This window comes from Carcharhinus amblyrhynchos, chromosome 7, assembly GCF_965287045.1.
Source record: "Carcharhinus amblyrhynchos chromosome 7, sCarAmb.v2.hapA, whole genome shotgun sequence".
In the NCBI taxonomy this organism is placed as follows: domain Eukaryota; kingdom Metazoa; phylum Chordata; class Chondrichthyes; order Carcharhiniformes; family Carcharhinidae; genus Carcharhinus; species Carcharhinus amblyrhynchos.
In genome coordinates, this window is record NC_137330.1 from 37,868,956 (window position 1) to 37,888,040 (window position 19,085).

Sequence of the window (19,085 nt, forward strand, 5' to 3'; positions counted from 1 at the left end):
AGTTTGCCATGATCTCTAGTTTAGTATCACCACACCTTTGATGTTCTGCACAGCAGTTATTGCGCAAGCCAATATCTGATTTTGATTTGAAAAGAAACCAAAAGAGAAAATGCTGGAAAATCTCAGCAGGTTTGGCAGCATCTGTAAGGAGAGAAAAGAGCTGACGTTTCGAGTCCAGATGACACTTTGTCAAAAGCTTTGCAAAGGTTCATCTGGACCCGAAACATTAGCTCTTTTCTCTCCATACAGATGCTGCCAAAACTGCTGGGATTTTCCAGCATTTTCTCTTTTGGTGTCAGATTCCAGTATCCACAGTAACTTGTTTTTATCCTGATTTTGATTTGATTTGATTAATTATTGTCACATGTATTAGCATACAGTGAAAAGTATTGTTTCTTGCGTGCTATACAGGCAAAACAAACAGTTCATAGAGAAGAAAAGGAGAGAGTGCAGAATGCAGTCTTGCAGTTATGGCTAGAGTGTAGAGAAAGATCAATTTTGTGCAAGGTAGGTTCATTCAAAAATCTGCAGGCAGCAGCGGAGAAGAAGCTGTTTTTGAGTAGTCTGATACGTGACCTCAGACTTTTGTATCTTTTTCCTGATGGAAGAAGGTGAAAGAGAGTGTGTCCAGAGTGTGTGGCATCCTTAATAATGCTGGCTGCTTTTCTGAGGCAGTAGGAAGTGTAGACAGAGTCAATGGATACCATTAACAGACAACCTGGTCATTTATTTCATCGCTATTTTTTTGAATCATGCTGTGTAAATTGGTTGTTGCGGTTTCCTGCAGTGTGATAATAATTACATATCAAAAAGTACTTCTTTGGTTGTGGAATAGTTTGGGACATCCTGATGTCTTGAGTGGTTTTACATAAATACAATTACTTTGTTTTGCTACACAGGCAATTTGCACCAGCAAGGAGCCTGGAACAGATAATGAAATGAAAAAGCCACTTCAAGGGATTTCTGTTTGATTATTCTTCAGAGCTTGGCAAAGCATTGTTGACTAAGCAGTTGACTGAGATCTCAGATTAACCTGCATAAAAACAATCACTTCAAAAAAATTTGCACTGATGCATTAAACAATATGCATTGAGGAATATTTGGTTCAGAAAACTTGCATCAACTGATTGTATTGTACATCTGTCAAGTAATGTAGAATTATTTGCATATCAGGATTAAAGATCTTCCCTTCCACAAGAAAAAAATGGACAAAAGCTGAAATGGGTTGAACATACTTTTCGAGTAACAGATAATGGAGGAGTAGTCAAATTTATAGTTGCAAGCATTATCTGACCCAAATGCATGATAAAGAAAAAGGAAGAAATCAAACACTGTTACGTTGCTGTGCAGGCAAACACTCAAGGCTTCATGAAATGTTAAGGACCTGAGGAAAAGATGTTAAAAATGAAAACAAATTCCTTTCCTATAATCTGGGTATCAGTTACAAATCTAGAGAATTATCTCTATTGCCTTTAGTTTAACAGCCCCGTTGCGGTGTGACTAAGATGATTAAATAATGATCCAGGGATTTTTGATCTCCGATGGTCATATCCAGAATTACCTCCCAAGATGCACTATGGGAGCCCCCTTGGTAGTCCTGTTGCACTGATTACATGGAAATTATTTTGGATGTTTGGACTTCTGATGGGTAATTCACCAGTGTCTAAAACTCTCCACAATGCTGGGACAGAGTTGGAGATTTCAGATGGTTCTTACTCACTTACCAGAATAGTTATCTAGGAAGGGTTAGAAGGATTAAGACCGGTTCTAACTGCTGGATTACTTTTTCTGACTCCTGCAAGACCTGAGTGGATCCTTTGACTACCTGCCAACTACCTGACAATCCTCCTGACAACCCAACTATCCTCCGACTTCCTAACTACCTGACTACACCCCCCACGACCAACCTACCACTTCACCCACCCATCTAGTACACTACCCCCTCAGTCACCGTCATCCACTTACCTTAAACACTTACCTTCTCTCTGTAGCTTCTCAAAGTAGCTTAGAGGCCTTTAGATTTGCTGAAATATGACAACTAGTGCCATAAAAAGTTGGTGTGGCCCCACTTCCCTCAATGATCCTGTACTGTGAGGAAGGACTCTGAGAATAGGCATTTCTGGTTTGGATGCCTGGGTGACAAATCGGAGCTCCAGATTGGATTAAGAACATAGGAGGGGAGTGGCAATCCAATGGCCACTTCTCCGTAGATCCAGCCCAATAAGTAATTTGTGCTGTCCATGCCATCCTCACTGCACATGGTTGGATACAACATGAGCATGGTTAGTTTCTGAGGAAACTGGTGCACCTTGCATGAGACCAGTGACTGTCTTGAGGATTCAGAAACTCATCATAAGGCTTCATGACACACACAATGTTAAGGCGTAGTTGTGCCAGCTACTTGTCACCACTCTCAAGATCACACCATTATCTTGCTTAGAGCTTACTGGACCAAAATATTTCACATTGCTTCGGACTGATACCTTGGAACAGGCATTTTACTGCTCATTTGCTGCAAGTGCAAAAATGTCTCAAGACCAAGATTTTAATGCGTTCCTCAAAAATATTTTAATGTTGTAAGTATTATGGCACCAGAATAAGAATAAGGCAAAGCTGGTTGATGTAGCTTCAAAGAAAATCAAGCTGACTTGCAAACTGGATAGACCGACTTTATTCCGGTCTTATGTTTTTATTTAATTAATTTCTGTTCCTCAAGGACTATCAATAATTTTCCAGCTCTAACTCCAGGCATAAATCTCCAATGTGCCTAGTTACTTAGTACAGATTTTAAAATAAATAAAACTAACTGTTCCAAGTCTTATTGTACGAAATATTTTGGAACTTATTCCTCAGCTTTGAGAGAATAAGGGGGCAATATTACCAAAGAAATTCTAAATGCCGAATGAGTGTGAAAACAAGAGAGAGTTGGACCCATTTTTTTGGCAAGATTTCAGATCATACAACACTTAATAAAAAAAAAGAGCCCAGATGTGATTCTCACCAACAGGGGAAGTGGGCGAGGCCTAATTTCACTAGGAAGTAGCCTGCTAAGTTCTAGGAGCGTCATTGTGCAGGTGTCCTGATCTCCCAGTGCACTGTATTCCCCCCCCCGCATCTCCCCCCTAATTGTCGTCCCAGCTGATCCTCTGCCCCATCCTCCCGATTGGTGCCTCAGCTCTCCCCTTCCCTCCTCAGTTATGGCCCCACACCCTTGGCATTGCCCAGTGCCAGGTTGGCACTGTCCCGACCATCCAGGGGAGGTTCAATGACCTGCAGTCCGACTGTGAGGCCATCATGGCAGGTCTCCCTTGTTGGGAACCATATGTGATCCTCGCTGGTGAGGACCTCAACAGGTGAAGGGGTAAGTGCAAGTGAGCCTAGACAATAGCATAATGATATTTAAATCGTGTTTTAAATATTGAAATTGGCTTCACATTCTCTTTGGATCTAAAGCTGGTTTTGCTGGCAGAATGGGGCTGGTAACAGTGCAAACCAGATCTTTTGTCTTGTCCGATCTTACTAACTCGCCATGCCGACTGACCAACATGATAAACCGGTAAGATCACCCCCTAAGTTTTTAAATTTATTGTTTCATTAATCCTGACCTCTTTATTTTGATTCAGTTTGAAAAAAATGCCTATGTTACTTAACCTTTGTACAGTAAATTTTTTGTTATCCAACACTCTATCAACCAGTATTCTCTACCAGCGGGAATTCTCCATCAACCGGAAATGATGATGTTTCCCAAATACAAGTTGTTACTTCACCAACCAGAAGCAAGTATGAAGTTATCCGGAACCAATACATGTACACTATTTTTCATACTCTGAGTTATGTTTCAATGTACTGTTGAAGATTAGAAGTAACAAGAATACTCTTCATTAGTTCTGAGTACTTGCATATTAGTTCATGTTATAAGTATTTTGCTGTATTCCACTGGGAAATGGAACTCTGTTGCCCCATTTCCTCTCCTCAAACTGATTGATTAATTTTCTTATTTGAGTAGTATAGTATGCTGGTTGACTTCTCTAACCTCCATACACATGGACCTGAATTGAAAACTCAGTTATAGAGAAATTAATTTATATGTCTGACAGATTGGTTTCTGATGCATTTTGCTGTTTATTGGCAGACTTACCAACACGTTCAAATTGAATGATTTCATATCCTCTATTTGCAATTCTAATTTAATACCTTCACAATGAAGGTAAACCTTACATTTACCATTTTGGTGGAGACTCCATCAAGTGTCTTTATATTATATCCCATGTCTATGATTACCAGTGTAATGCTATCTCTTCTCAATCAACCCTGCTAGTTTAACCAATTACCTGATAAACAAGTAGGAGGTATGGCAGCCTCATGAACAGCCAATTCGGACCAAAGTGTGTCATGACCCCTGGCAGCCTGAATGCTTCAACAACTTCACACAACATACCTGCCTCCATGTCCTGGCTGAAGAGTTGTCCTGTGTTGACAGCCCTGACTATTAGCCCCAGTCATTTAATGGGAGTTTTATCGTTCCTGTGTAAAAATACCATTGTTTGGTTTGATATTAGGGCATTGGTAAAACCACACCTAGAGTACTGCATATAGGTTTGGTTACCTTACTTAAGGAGGGACATACTTGTATTGCAGCTTAGAAAAGGTTCATTAGACTGATTCCTGGGATGAAGTGTTGTCTTATGAGGAAAGTTGAGCAGGTTGGACCTCTAATTGAAGAATGAGAAGTGGTCTCATTGAAACATATGAGATTCATATGAGTTTCCTCTTATGGGGGAAGTTAGAACTAGGATACACAGTTTAAAAATAAAATCACTCATTTAAAATGGGGATGACGATGGATTTCTTCTTCCAGGGTGTCACTGGTGTCTAGAAATCCCTTCTCCTTCAAGCTGAGTTAGACTGATTTTTTTTGATTGACAAGGGAGTCAAGGATTATGGGGACAGATGAGAAAAAGGAGTTAAGATCACAATCAGATCAGTCACAGTTTATTGAATGACTGAGGCTCAGCTAATGTTCTGGGGATTTGGGATCGAATCCCAGCATGGCGGAATGTATCTGGAATTAATCTACTGACCACCATGAAACTATTGTCAATTGTCAGAAAAACCCATCTGGTTCACAAATGACCTTTGGGAAAGGAAATCTGCCGTCTTTACCCTGGCCTGGGTAGGCACATGAACAAGTGGGGTGTAGAGGTATACAGGTAGGGCAAAGTGATCGGTGTGGGCTCGGTGGGTCGAAAGGTCTGTTCCTGTGCTGTACTGTTCTTTGTAGATGTGACTCCAGAGCCATTGCAATGTGGTTGACTTTCAAATGCCCTTTGAAATAGCCTAGCAAGCCACTCAATTCAAGGGTGACTAGAAATGGACTAAATGCTGGCCCAGCCTGTGATGCCCATGTCCCGTAAATGAATAAAAGATAAAGAGCTGTATCAAAAAACATTAAGTTTCTGTAAGTGAGAGTGTAAGATCTTGCCCGAGGCCATCAGAGAATGCCGTTCTATGGCCTGTTCCTGCTCCTATTTCTAAAGTTCTTATTTTGCAAAGCAGCATAATGCAAAACCAGGAGCGCATTGAATAGAACATGCAAAATAGTCACCAAGAAGAAAATCTAGTAGCAAGGGAGAAAATATAATGCAAATTAGTTATTAACAAAAGCAGCTTTGTTTCTCATGAACAACTAAAATGCTGTGGTTTAAATACAGAATGATCCAACCTGATCCTCCAGTGTAATGCTGGTGTAAAGCAAAACGTTATTGCACTAATTTTACTGCTGCACTGCAAACAGAGCTTTAACTTCACAATCTAGTAATTGATGGTATATTGAAACAATGGCCAGGTACAATCTGTCAAAGTGGTATTAATTGGCTTACAATTGATATGAAAATTCTGGTTACAATTGTATCATAGTAGCCGTGGTGTTGGATTGAGCTTTGACATGCAGTTACTAGAATCTACATAGTGTTAAACCTTCATTGAAAAGATCACTCTAATGCAATCATGTGTTAGGGTGCATAAACTTGTATGTGAAAAGCCATCCCATTAATTAGACTGTGCAGTAAGGTAGCAGTAGCAGTGTGATTTTGTGCACGCATGTTTTCACTGATATTAAGGAACTCTGACCCGAATGTGAGAAGAAAGAAGACATTATGGGAATTATTCCCCAGTTACTATATTCCCTAAAATACCAAGTCAATTCAGCAGATTTCAGCTCTTACCAAAGATGGAACGGCACATTGGTCTGTACCCGTGTTGTTGAATCATAAAGCTTCCTGTAATTATTCATGTATTTTTTTAACTGAAACTGTGGGATGTGCAGAGAAGTTGTATACATCTTGTGTGGAAGTTCAGTGATATGAAGGTTGATGTGTGTTTTTATTTAACTGAATGTAAATGGGCCCTGTGTACACTCTTATTTGAAGGTGGCACAATGTGGAGTGGCATAGTGGTTAGCGCTGCTGCCTTACAGCGCAGAGATATGGATTTGATTCCCAGCTTGGATCACTGTCTGTGTGGACTCTGCACGTTTTCCCGTTTCTCCATGGGTTTCCTCTGGATGCTCTGGTTTCCTCCCACAGTCCGAAAGATAGGCTGGTTAGGCGCATTGACCATGCTGAATTCTCTCTCCGTGTAACCAAACAGGCGCCGGAGTGTGGCGAGTAGGGGATTTTTCACAATAACTTCAGTGTATTTTTAATGTGGGCCTACTTGTGACACTAATAAATAAACTTTAAAAAACTTTAAGTTTGTCTAAGTGAGAGTGTATGAACATAGGGACATGAATTATTCAATTAGATTATGATTGATCTGTATCATAAATCCATTTACCTTGGTTCCATATCCCTTAATAGCAATGAATAACAAAAATCTGTATCTCTCCATTTTGAAACTTTCTATTAATCTAGCCTCAACAGCATTTGCGGGGGGGCGGGGTTCATGACCCTATGTGTAAAAAAGCAATTTTTAATATCACCCTGAATGGCTTAGCTCTAACTCTTAAAGTTATGTTCCCTTGTTCTCGAGCCCATTTTCCTCTATCCACTCAAATTAAGGACTTGTGTAGCACCCCTGCTTCTGAGTCTCCAGGTTTGAGTCTCACCCCAAGACTTGATGGTCAAGTATAGTGCATTGATAACACAGCCAAACAGGTTGATTACCAACCTTCAAATCCTTCTAACTCAAGCTAATACAGGCAATAAAAGCAGGAGAGATTCCCAGTTAGCTGCATGGTGGCAAGTTGGAGCCTTTACCATTGTTATCCATTGCACCAGACTACAAAATGCATATAAAAGTGCTACAGCAACTTGGACTTGGAATCATAGAATCTCCACAGTACAGGAGGTCATTCGGCCCATCGAACCTGCACCGACAACAATTCCACCTAAGCCCAATCACTGTAACCCTACTTCTCAAGTGAACTGTAATACATTACTACCACTACTCTATCAAAGCCTATAAGTCATCTTAAAAACAATTAGATCACAACAACGTGCACTTATATAGCCTTTAATGTAGTAAAAGCTATAAGTTCAATATAATAAAGACAAAGACCTAGCCCTGTGCAACCTGGCCTAAGACCGTTCTGTCACTCCTTGGGCAATCCCTTGGAATTGCTTCCCCTTTGGTTCAGTGTGTTGTGAGATGGCTGATAAGCAGGACCTACACACTCTGCCACACCTGGGGAGGTGCTGCTTGAAGGGTTGGGTGGAGGTTTGCATGTCCCGTCCAACTTTGAGTCTTCACCTTTACATATTTCCAACAAAGTCTCTTGATGTGTTCAGTGCTTTCCCAAATGAGCAGTCTCCATTTTGGTCAGTCACAAGCCAGGGTCTCCTGATGGGTATGTTTCACCTCTTTAGGGATACACTAAGGACATCCCAAAAACATTTTCACTGTCCTCCTAGGAATCTCCTGCCACAACTAGGTTCTGGATAGAGCAGTTGATTCGGGAGTCTGGTGTCAGCCATATGAATGTCATGTGCTATCCAGCACAGCTGGTTTTGAATGACTGGTGCCTCAATGTGGGCTTATTGGGCTGGAAGAGGACTATTAGATTGACTTTCCCAGATTTAGAGGATCTTGCAGAGATTTGAGATCTCAAATATCCCTTTCCTCAGTCAGGCAAAGACTGAACTGGCACATTGGAGGTGATGATGAATTTCACTGTCGATGGCCAAAAATCTCTGATCTCACCCACAGCTGGGATTCCCTGGTCCTGCTGCAGTGAATGGGGATTTGATTGAGTGCCAAATTCCCTGTTCTCACTGGCAGTGGTAGTAGGGCATGCGAGATCAGAGAATTCCAGCCTATGTCTCCTTCGTTACGAGGAATCGCTCAAGGTTGAAAATGATTTACATTTTCCAGGATCCCACTCTAGATCTTAATCCTGAGGGTCTTCCTGAGGTGCAGTGCACAGAACTGAGTTCAGTAGTCTGGATGGTGTCTAACCAGAGTTCATTCAACAAACTGATTTAAAATTCAACCATATTATTTAGACATTGTATTGGTTCTAATCGCTGATTATCTTCAACATGTGCATGCTCGAATCTTTCAAAAAATAGACTGTAAAAAAAGTGCAAAATGATGATGTGAATTTAGTAATCTGAAAGAGGGAAAAATATTAGGCAGCTGAATGGTCTAATAAACCACCAGGGAAATACACTCAAAATTCTACTATCACATTGGTAGAAGAGATGGCAGAAATGTAGGCTGTCAACATTACAAGTTCTGAATAATGTGTGTGGGTTTGGATTCTGCACTTCTTGTACGATCCATTTTCCATTTGGCGTGCCACAGCATTCCACAGAATGATGTGGCTGCACACCAAGAAGGCCCCTTCACCAATGCTATTCACAGTGACCATAGTTTATAAGTTACCTGCTGATTTATTATTCCTGGCTACTGCTTGACATTTGGGTGTTTTTATTGTGTTGTACCACTCAGCCGTTTATACAGGTAGATCTTGCTGCTCTTGCACTATTGTTGCTGCTTAACGACAATGCAGTCTGGCTGCAGATAAAGATTAACTCATAGGCCTGCCATAGAATCATAGAATCCTATACTGCAGAAGAAGGCCATTCAGCCCATCAAGTCTGCACCGATCACAAGCACACCAAGGCCCTTTCTTTATAACCCCATGCATTTACCCTAGCTAGTCCTCCTGACACTAAGGATCAATTTAGAATGATCAATTCACCTAAACCGCACATCTTTGGATTGTGGGAGAAATCCAGAGCACCTGGAGGAAACCCACACATGGGGAGAACATCCGAACTCCATACAGTGACCCAAGCTGGGAATTGAACCTGGGTCCCTGGCGCTGCGAGGCAGCAGTGATAACCACTGTACCAACCTTGGGGATGGAGGAAGAAGTGGCTAGCAATGTGCACTAGAAGCTGCCATAAGAGGGAGGACAAATGGGAGAAGATTGAATGGAAGATGAAATCCACAGCAAGTCCTCAGGAGCTACTTCATTCTATATCAATTTTATGGAGGTACAATTCTGAATGAGGCACCTTCGCTTCATCAAGGAGGTTGTCACTGGGCTATGTCACTTGCTGCAGCTGCAGCAGTCTCAAACCAGGGAATGGATAGCACTGTTTATGATTATCAAGGACGCTGTCACACTTGATTTTTATGCCACTTGCTTCTTTCAGGCTGCATCAAGGGACAACCATTATAAAATCATCCGTAATGACCCCTGTCCCTTGCAGCCTTTCTATCTGTTGTGTTGGAAGACTTCTACAACTGAGTTTGTCTCAAAGGACATATACTTCCAGCAGTATCAATCGAAAGGTATTTGGAATGTGGTTAGGTCTGATGCTCATCCATTGCAGCTTACTTGCCAAAACCCACTGCAGAAGAATTGTGAAGACTTTAGCATTATGTAGGGAAGTAGACCACAGACATTAATGCTCTTGCTTGTGGTCTTGTATATGTTGTTGTCTATTTTCTATGCAGTTATGAGGCACAGTGGGTAATGTCCTTGTCTCTGAGCCAGAAGCTCTGGATTCAAATATTACTCCAGGCCTTTTTGGTCAAGGAAGGTGCATTCGTAATGTGGCCAAATAATTTGAGTATCAGCTTATAGTTCTTTTTAACATATACCTACGGCAGGCAGGAGAGATTCCTGACCGGCCAAGTGATGGGAAAAAGTTGCCGCCTCTATCATGGCTCCAGGTGACAACAATATGCTTGTAAAGGTCCATGCTGCCACAGTATCTCAGACCCTTCTGAGAGTTGGTTAGCTGGATGGCTGGTGTGGATCAGATTGGTGCCAACAGCATGGGGTTTCAACCCTGTTCCAGTTCGGGTGGATTCGGGATCTGTCTCTTTGCCCTATCCGATGTGGAGATCAGTGCTGTGGGTTGAACCTGCCTTCAAAAGAAGATCGAAGCAGCTGCAGAGCATGCTCAAGTGAGGCATGACTAGTATCAACCTGATCCAGAAAGTTGACATTATCACAGGAACTATGATGTTCTGTCTGACTAGATCACTCAAAGTTCCTTTCGGCTTATTCCTTATAACCATTGCTATTACGAGATACATGTTGGACTGACTGGATTTATTGTTTTGACAATCCTGATTCAACAAGCTCTCTACCGTAAATTATCCATTGAATACTCAGTGATTCAGTATTAAACACAACATGGTCAGTGGTTTATTAGTTGTGGTTGTTGACCATATAAGCCAATAGAGGGTGTTCTGTTAAATTCAACATTATCTATATTCTTAGTTCCCCCAGCTCCATTCTAGTGATAGAGTTTGCAGTCTACCTGCCACCTGGAACAGGAATTGTACTTGCCTTTTAATGGATAGCCTTGAATCACCCTGAGCTAAAGTCTTAAATAGTTGAAACTTTTTCAGCTTAAAATCTATTGTTGCATTTTGATTAGGTGCAACAGAATCACATTTCAATTTCCAACCCTCTCTATATGAAGTTCTAGGTAGCTACCTGACTCCAGATGAAGTGTGCCATCCTGCAGGCCATGCAAACTGACCTCACAGATGACAAAGACTTGTTTTTCCTTTGGTTCATCATTTATTTCCCTAATTGTTTATCTACTTTCAGAGCACTCTTTGCCACAGTATTTAACTGCAAAGTGGTTGTTTTCTTTTCCTCCACAATTGTTGTATGTTTCCCCAAAGCAAAGCACAATGGTGTCTCTTCTTGTAGTTCCAGAATTGACAAATCTTTGCCTCTGTCATCCTTGGGGTCTCCTTGGCTTTCATATTCTGTCCACTCCTGCTCCCGTGCCGTCAGCTAAGTGTCCAATTTCATCCATCTTCAACTAGGTCAGAGTAGCCCCTTAAAGTAGTGGTTCTCACACTATTGTGTCCACAATCACAAAATCGAGCTTCAGAACACCTCTTCCAGGGTTCTTGTGCTGTTATAGAGTCACAGACAGTTTAGAAAAGGGCCTATGGCCCATCAAGTTTGCACCAACAATATTTACCAGTAAAATCACGCCAATCCCATTTTCCTGCACTTGTCCCATATCCTTGAATATTATATTTCAGGTGCTCATCCAAATATTTTTTTAAAGGTTTTAAGGTTTCCTGCCTCTACTAAGTTCCCTGACAATGTGTTCCAGATTCTTAGCATCCTCTGAGTGAAAAATTTTTTTTTCAAATCCCTTCTGAATCCCCTATCTCTTACTCTAAAACTATACCTCCTCGTGATTAACCCCTTAACCAAGGGGAATGGCTACTCCCTACTCACCCTATCCATTGCACTCGTAATCTTAAAACTCTTAGCCTTCTGTGCTCTAAAGAAAACAATTCAAGCCTATCTAGTCTCTCCTTATAGCTCAAATGCTCCATCTCAGGCAACACCCTGGTCAACCTCCTCTCTATCCCCTCTCGTGCTATTGTTGGCAATACTGAAAGAACTTTATCAGCAGTGGCTTCATCTAGTCTCTGTCTCCATTTTTGACAAGTTTGACATTCTGAGGTAGTCCTCATGTGCCTCTTGTCTGATTACCGTGAGAAATATTGCCATTGATTCCACTTGCTGGCTGTGTTTTCATTGAATAGAATCCCTATTTGCAGAAGGAGGCCATTTGGTCCATCAAATCTACACCAACAACCTAGGCCCTATCCCCATAACCTCACATATTTACCTTACTAATCCCACTAACCTACGTATTCTGGGACACTAAGGGGCAACTTAGCATGGCCAATACACCTCACCTAATGCACCTAAAAAATTTAGTTTTGTTGCAGGAAAATTGTATTTTCAGGCATACCTGAACCTCTTCCATTTTTCTGTGGCATTTGGATCAAGAATATCAGAGCCAGAAATGATGATAGAACATATCCTGACACTAGTGTACAGTGCTATAATTTGAGTAACTTCTAAAATCATTTAGGCTACTAATATATTTACCTAAATGTGAAAGGTGCTTTAAACAATCACTGCCACCCCTGTCACCATGTGCTGCTATCTCTTTAAAGGAGAAGGCATAGCCATAAGTAGCAACAGCTTAGTAAGTATATAAAACAAAAGTTTTGTTTTACACACGCAAACACACGAGAGAAGAAGTCAATACAAAGGGAAGTTGAGTAGTCACGTGATGGTGATGCAGTAGGAAGAGGAAGGAGGAGCAGGAGAGGCAGACAATGTATCTGCCTGAACAAGCTCATTGGAGAGCAGGACAATTAAACCAGCCATCCATTCCCCATTCACCATCAGATCTCCTTCCTTCACCCTGAACTATGGGTCTTCTCATTTCACCACATAGACAATAATCAGCACCAATTCCATAAAAATACCTACATCAAAATGTGTTTCATCATCATTGATAAAAGAAGGCCTTTAGTGCCTGTGTCATATTCTTGTTTACTTTTTCTGGTACTTCATTCTACCCCATTGGCTGCAGAATGGATGGTGAGAAGTTTAAAGTTTATTTACTAGTGTCACCAGTAGGCTTACCTTAACACTGCAGTGAAGTTACTGTGAAAATTCCCTAGTCGCCACATTCTGACACCTGTCCAGGTACACTGTGGGAGAAATTAGCATGGCCAATGCACCTAGCCAGCATGTCTTTTGTACTGTGGGAGGAAAGTGGAGCACCCAGAGGAAACTTACAGACATGGGGAGAACGTGCAGACTCCACACAGACTGTGAACCAAGCCAGGAATCAAACCCAAGTCCCTGGCGCTGTGAGGCAACAGTATAGTGGGCCCATTGTGTGCAGGTTCCTGTAGTCTGGGCTGTGTGACATTGATAAGAGTGTCGGGTAGGGTAGCAGCTTTGTTGTCAATCTGAGAGACGACAGTAGGTGCCTCTCCCAAGGAGTCAAGGGCACTGTCCTGGGATGTGCTGTTATACTTCTGGGACTCAATTTATCAAAGACAAATTGTTACCAAAATTAAAATCACAACTTTTGGGAAAAAAACTGAATCAAGAGTACATATCAGAGAGAAGTCGGGCCACAGTGATGAGAAGCCGCAGCTAAATGGAATAGGCTGGGATAAAGCGAAAAAGACAGAACAAGAGTCAGACGACCTGGAGAATGATGATGGAGGGGAATAATTTGTGGAGACATTGCAGGAGAAGCCATCTCACATTAAATTTTGTTCACCCCTAATCCTGCTGCAACAATATTGTTCCAACTTGTCTTTCTTGGCTTTTGAATTGGTGCTGCTCAGTCATGCAGCTTTTTTGCAGCAAGAGGTTCAGGGAGTGCTCTATCCTAATTATATTCTCTTTCACCTTGTTGTTGTGATACAATACAGAGCAGCTTTGTACATTAATTCAAGCCCTCCACACTCCAGAGTAACTTGATGCCATCAGCAGTTTCAGCTCTGGCAAAAAATACTCCAAAGTTCATTTGAAGTGGTGAGGATAAAACAAATGAAGGTTAATGTTAAACGCTGAATTGAAGGAAAGGTCTCAATCGTGCAACTTCCACTTGAATAATTTAAAACGTGGAGGCAATCAGAATATCATATTGCCTTCCTCTTGAAAAGTCAGCAATGTTAACTGAATTCAGTTAGAATAACGGGGGGAATTTTCCTGCCCCGTCAACCACAGTAATCGTAGCAGGCGGGGGGACGGGCATTACCATGCAAAGGTCTGTTGGTCTCAGGCAGGATTTTCCAGTTTTGGGGCACGCGTGACTGGAAAATCCTGCCCAGTGAGTGTGATACCACTTCTGTGTTATGTCTGTGTCCAGGTGGCCCTGGAGAGGGAGCACATAATGTCCACTGTGGACACTGGTACACGTACAGGGCTTGGACTGCATCATTGACAGCTGGAATATTATTTTAATTTGATAAGTTTTCTTCCGGAGTTTATTTTTAATTACAACTAATGTATTTCCTCAAGGGATTGTTTGTTTGCTTATAGTGGAGGGCGGCATGGTGGCACAGTGATTAGCACTGCTGTCTCACAGCTCCAGGAACCTGACTTGGGTCACTGTCTGCATGGGTTTGCTCCGGGTGCTCCAGTTTCCTCCCAAGCTCCAAAGATGTGCAGGTTAGATTGACTGGTCATGCTAAATTCCCCTTAGTGTCCCGGGATGTGTAGGTTACAGGGATCAGGGGATTAGTTGGGTAAATGTGTAGGATAGGGCCTGGGTGGGATTGTTGTCAGTGCAGACTTGATGGGCTCAATGGCCTCCTTCTGCACTGTTGGGATTCTATGGTTCTTTTTAAGAATATAAAAACACATTTATTGACACTAGTGGTGAAATGTAGAGTTAGAAACTAAATACATTTGTAACGTCTTATTACGAGTAAATCTAAGACTGAGTAAAAATGTAATAGCATCATTTGGATTCTCTTCATAACTGTAATATTAATTTTGAAACCCAGCCATGGATTAACTTGTTAAAAGTTTCCTCCGCCGAGTTGATTCCATTCAAACATAAACAACCGGCTGTTAAACCAATGAGTTTCCTTGAAATGACAATTTAGGTTGCCTGTATGCAAATAGGATAAGTCAGCAAGCCTTACAGCAGCCGTGTGCTGGTGTGTGTGCTTCCATTGGCTGAGCCGATCACCTCAGCGAGTTGCCATCGCCTGATGAATCAGTCAGCAGGGTTAATGATTGTATCACAGGAGCCAGGAACACCGCAAGAGAGCGCGGGGAATTTCCGTCCCAGTCACAAAACCAGGCAAGGGTTCAATGCCCTTCAATAGCCATCCACCCGTAGACCCCGGCTCCCCCCGCCCCCTTCTGCTTGCCTTGGCTTGAAATGAAAGAGATCACCACTTCCCGGTTAGAATTGGGAGAATGCTGGAAATCCCTGTTCTTTTGCTTCCTTCAGTGTCTGTGGCAAAACTTGACATCTTTCCCACTATCATTTTAAAGCTGAGTGGTGGGGGGTGCAAATACATTTTTGCACAAATTGGGGGGCCGTGACTATGAAGCATATTACACAGCATTGACAGCTCAGGACATGCTGGTGTGGGTTTACACTGAGGTGCGTCACGGTGCTCTGTGAGTTTATTGGAGCTTTGCTCTGGAATGATGTCAGCTGCTTGCTGCTGTTGCTGCTGCAAAGGTTTCGGCTTTAAGAGTCACAAGAGCAGATTCAGCCTCCAGCGCCACATCACAGGAATAGGTTGCTGTGACTTAATTGTTTACGCTGAAGCCTGGGGGAGAGCGAGAGGTAAGGGACCTAGCAGTGTGTGGTTCTGTTGCTCAACGGGTTTCCATAAATAAAGGCGCAATTGTTTAGTATAGAGAAGAAATTAGGCTGTAGAGTGTTTTGTGGTTCAAGTCTTGGACTGTGCTGGCCACAGGCCGGGAGCACTGCAGTCTCTGCAGTAATAGATCACAATAATTTCAACCAGCTTGTTTATATTCAACCAGCTTTCTTTTAAAGAAGTGTTTTGCACTCTTAGAAAAATATCCATTACAAATGAAGGAATTGAATTTTATTGTTTTTGCTCAGCTTATTTTGCTTGCTCGTGGGAAAAGGAGAAGTAAGATTTCCTGTTGCATTAAACCGATTTGTAAAGATTCAACAGCCACTTTCTTTTTTTCAATGTTGTGGAGGGGGTGGGGAAGCAAGGGATATTTAACTCCTCATCTCTATTTCCTGTATCAGACCCGAGAGAAGGAGGGTGTATCCAAACCTCGGTCAAAGTGAGTTTAAAAACAACTACACACAGTTTAGAGTACCCTAGTGTAGGGGTACGTTTTCTTGTGCTCACTTTTGGAATTGGATCGCCTCTGCTCGCTCCACAATTCTCTCTTAAATTGTTTATTTTCTCATAGGGTGTAGAATAGATTCGCCAGGAAGTTGCTGGAGTGTTTCAGCAATGCTCTAGCTGGCATTGAACCTGGCAGGGGCATGGGAGAATTCCACCTATTGTTTCAGGTTAATAACTCTTCATCAGAACCCCTGCCTGACACTGAATATTTCCAGCATTTTCTGTTTGTTTCATATTTCCAATATCTGCAGTATTATACTTTTGTTTTGCTGCATTGTCTGTGTTCTATTGCCATGCTATCACACTGACTCTTCGGTAGGGTTTAATGCCTTGCTGTTTGATGTACTTGATCATGTTTTTTCCCCCTGATTTTCAGCCTTGCTACAAGCCCGTTTCCCCAGAATCCCTGGTCACACCCATACTATGTGAAGATAACTGAAACTGAAAATGCTGGAAAATCTCAGCAGGTCTGGACAGCATCTAAGGGGAGATAATAGAGCCAAATTTAGAGGCTAGATAACCCTTCATCAGAACTGGTACCAATTAAAGGAGTTGTGGGAGGGGGCTGGAGTAGAACTAGTACAGGGAATGCTCCACATAACCCTTAGAGATGGGCACAACTGGGACCCATGCCAGTGCTCATAGCCACACTTTGTTTTTTACTTGGGGGAAGTGAGATGAGTTAAAGGAAAAATTGTTGAGAGAGAACCAGTTCAGCCACATGGAGGAGTGTGGTGGTGGATGGGGATTGTTCAAACCTCTGTTCGAGGAAGAAACAAAGTGATTTGAGGCCATCCTGGTGGGGAATGGAGGTGTAGAGGAATTGGACATCTGTGGTGAGGAGGTGGTTTGGGCTGGGGAACTGGAAGTCAACATGATCTTAAATTTTTGTATCCCTTTCCTGATGAAATAAGGTGGAAGAGAGAATACCTGGGATGTGTGGGGCCCTTGATAATGCTGGCTGCTTATTCAAGGCAGCAGGAAGCGTAGATAGAGCCAATGGATGGGAGTGATGGACTGGAATTCATTCACAACTCTTTGTAATTTCTTGCGGCCTTGGACGGAGCAGGAGCCGTACCAAGCTGTGATACAACTGGAAAGAATGCTTTCTATGGTGCATCTCTAGAAGTTGGTGAGAGTTGCAGCATGCCAAATTTCCTTAGTCTCCTCAGAAAGTGAAGGCATTGTTGGGTTTTCTTAACTATAGTGTCAGCATTGAGGGATCAGGACACCTAAAAACTTGAAGCTCTCGACCATTTCTACTTTGTCCCCATTGACACAGGGATATGTCCTCCATTACGCTCCCTGTAGTTGGTGACTATCTCCTTCAATTTGTTGACATTGACAGAGATTATTATCATTGCACTAATTCATCAGATTTCCTATCTCTTTCCTGTACTCTGTCTCATCATTGTTTGAGATCCCATATACAATGGTGGTGTCATCAGCAAACTTGAAAATTGAGTTTGGGGAATTTCCTGGTCCAGCCAAGATATTTAAACAAAACCAAAAGAGAAAATGTTGGAAAATCTCAGCAGGTCTGGCAGCATCTGTAAAGAGAAAAGAGCTGATGCTTCAAGCCTGGACAATCCTTTGTCAAAACTTTGGCAAAAGGTCATCTGGACTTGAAACGTCAGCTCTTTTATCTCCTTACAGATGCTGCCAGATCTGCTGAGATCTTCCAGCATTTTCTCTTTTGTTTTCAGATTCCAGCAGCCACAGTAATTTGATTTTATTAAGATATATAAATGACTTTTGCAAAGCTCCTGCACTACCTTAGCTCTTAAGACTTCTTAGATGTGAAAATGGCCAGGTGCTGGTAACTGTATTTTGGTTCCGCTTTAATTGTCTCCTCTGTATTTGGGCTATCTGAGTTTCAAAGTTAGCATCTGTATACTGTCACTGATCTCTCTTATTCACCTGCGTAAGCTGTTTCCTGATAGCTATTTGCATCTGATTCTGTCTGCTAATCCCATTACTGGGAAAGGTTGCATCTTCCGTCATCCCCTTTGAATGCTGGCTACTGCTGTTGCTGGTCAAATCCATTACAATGTAATGCTGAATGTTACCTTCTGTATTAATGACTGTTCTCTCACAAGTAACCTTGCCATATCTAAATTTAGAAGCAAGACCACCTGATTTAGAAATGCATCAAATTATACATTTCCATAAAATTTGTGGAATCCCAAGAGATTGTTCACCAATCCTGGATTGCCCTGAATTGAAGTGCTGATGATCCATGGTGGTCTCCCTCTTCTTTGAATGCTGTGACTCTTGCTAAGTGTAGTTATGTGAGCACTAAGTATCTGGCCATTCTTGTCAAAGTGACCATTCCTGGATTGTGAACGCTTAATAGTCCATTTGCAGAGGAACTCAATCCAATTCTTAGCTAACTTCCAACACACACTCTCACTCTCTCACTCTCTCACTCTCTCACTCTCTCACACTCTCACTCTCTCACTCTCACACTCACTCTCACACTCACTCTCACACTCACTCTCACACTCACTCTCACACTCACTCTCACACTCACTCTCACACTCACTCTCACACTCACTCTCACACTCACACTCACACTCACACTCACACTCACACTCACACTCACACTCACACTCACACTCACACTCACACTCACACTCACACTCACACTCACACTCACACTCACACTCACACTCACACTCACACTCACACTCACACGAGACTGATGTGGAATGGAAAGTGTGCCTGATTCCTTCCTTCCTTCCTTTCTTGGCTCACAAGGCCTTTTGTGGTGCCTCAAACTGTCCTGTTAGTTAACTCGGCAAATACCTTGGATTGAAACTTTAAAAAAAAATTGTTGAATAACACATTGGCCCCAAAGTCATCAGTGTGAATTTCCTGTTACTGTAAGTATTCTGGCCAGTTTCCTTGTC

General features: G+C 42.1%; 1 protein-coding gene across 5 annotated transcripts in view; it reads left to right on the forward strand.

The window, feature by feature from the left end:
* Positions 1-19,085, forward strand: part of lpin1a (lipin 1a) — a 131,508-nt gene that overhangs the window by 29,295 nt on the left and 83,128 nt on the right. Inside the window, exon 1 of one of the 5 annotated variants that reach the window (XM_080192170.1) lies at positions 15,496-15,626. The exons of the other annotated variants lie outside the window; for them this stretch is intronic. The gene's annotated coding sequence lies outside the window, so the exon portion shown is untranslated. Of the gene's footprint in view, positions 1-15,495; positions 15,627-19,085 lie in introns of those variants that run through there. 5 annotated transcript variants of the gene reach the window in all.